This window comes from Rhinopithecus bieti, unplaced genomic scaffold (assembly GCF_001698545.2).
Source record: "Rhinopithecus bieti isolate Rb0 unplaced genomic scaffold, ASM169854v2 scaffold_14454, whole genome shotgun sequence".
NCBI lineage: Eukaryota > Metazoa > Chordata > Mammalia > Primates > Cercopithecidae > Rhinopithecus > Rhinopithecus bieti.
Genome location: NW_016808228.1, coordinates 289244 through 291158, shown reverse-complemented (window position 1 = coordinate 291158; position 1915 = coordinate 289244).

The window sequence follows — 1915 nt, the reverse complement described above, 5'->3', positions numbered from 1 at the left end:
GTGTCCGAGGGAGGGGTTTCCCCTGCGCTTCCTCTTGCACTTCCCGCTCCGTTTCCGGGGGGCGGGAGGAAGATTGGGGAAGTCGGCTCTTACTCGGTGACGTCTCCATTGCCGGAGACCCTGGTTGTGCTGCCGCCCCTCCCCCCTCCCCCCTCCCCTTGCTTACCCCTTCCGGGCCGTGCTGCAACCCCGCCTTTCCCCCCANTTTCTTTCTTTCTTTCTTTCTTTCTTTCTTTCTTTCTTTCTTTCTTTCTTTCTTTTCCTTCCTTCCTTCCTTCCTTCCTTCCTTCCTTCCTTCCTTCCTTCCTTCCTTCCTTTCCTTTCCTTTCCTTTTCTTTCCTTTCCCTCCCTCTCTCTTTCTTTCTTTTCTGCATCCATGTTGCTGCAAAGGACATGATTTCTTCTTTTTACTCTTTCTTTTCTTTTTTTCTTTCCTTCCCTTCCTTCCTTCCTTTTCTTTTCTTTCTTTTACTTTCTTTTCTCCTTTCATCTTTCTTTCTTCTTTTTTTTCTTGAGTCGAAGTCTTGCTCTGTTGCCGAGGCTGGAGTGCAGTGAGTGGTGTGATTTTGGCTCACTGCAACCTCTGCCTCCCGTGTTCAAGCAATTCTCCTGCCTCAGCCTCCCCCAGTAGCTGGGATTACAGGTGCGCGCCACCACACCCAGCTAATGTTTGTATTTTTAGTAGAGATGAGGTTTCACCATATTGGCCAGGCTCGTCTCAAACTCCTGACCTCAAGTGATCTGCCCACCTTGGCCTCTCACAGTGTTAGGATTACAGGTGTGAGCCTCATCTCGTTCTTTCTTATGGCTGCATGTTTTTATACTTTCAAATTACAAGAACTCAGTGAAGGCTATTCGTTGCCTTGACCTTCCCAAAGCAGTTCCACAATCAATCGGGTTCTCAGTTAAGAATCTGAGACTTGCAGGGCAAATGCTGTCAGTACCCCCATTTAACAGATGTAGAAACTGAGGCCTAGACCTACATTATTATTATTATTATTATTTTTTTTTTTGAGACGGAGTCTCGCTCTGTCGCCCAGACTGGAGTGCAGTGGCGGGATCTTGGCTCACTGTAAGCTCCGCCTCCCGGGTTAAGGCCATTCTCCTGCCTCAGCCTCCCCAGTAGCTGGGACTACAGGCGCCCGCCACCTCGCCCGGCTAGTTTTTTTGTATTTTTTAGTAGAGACGGGGTTTCACCGGGTTAGCCAGGATGGTCTCGATCTCCTGACCTCGTGATCCGCCCGTCTCGGCCTCCCAAAGTGCTGGGATTACAGCCTTGAGCCACCACGCCTGGCCTAGATCTACATTCTTGTCCCTTTACAGAAAAAGTCCCTGGAGGAGGGGGTTCATCTAGAGGCTCGTACAGATATACTGGAATGTACAGTAAAGTTTTGGCTGCCTGGGTTCATACCTAAACTCTGCAGCCTCAGGTCTCTTTGCACTACTAGAAGATGGGGAGAAGGCTGGGTGCTGTAGCTCACGCTTGTAATCTCAGCACTTTGGGAGGCCGAGGCGGGCACATCACCTGAGGTCAGGAGTTTGAGAGCAGCCTGGCCGACATGGTGAAACCTCGTCTCTACTAAAAATCCAAAAAAAAAAAAAAAAAAAAAAAAAAAATTAGCCGGGCATGGTGGCGGGCCCTGTAATCCCAGCTACTCCAGAGGCTGAGGCAAGAGAATCGCCTGAACCCAGGAGGCAGAGGTTGCAGTGAGGCGAGATCATGCCACTGCACTGCAGCCTGGGCAATAGAGTGAGACCCTGTCTCCAAAAAAAAAAAGAAGGCTGGGTGCAGTGACTCATGTCTGTAATCCCAGCACTTTGGGAAGCAGAGGCGGACGGATCACCTGAGGTCAGGAGTTCGAGATCAGCCTGGACAATACGGTGAAACCCCATCTCTACTAAAATACAAAATTAG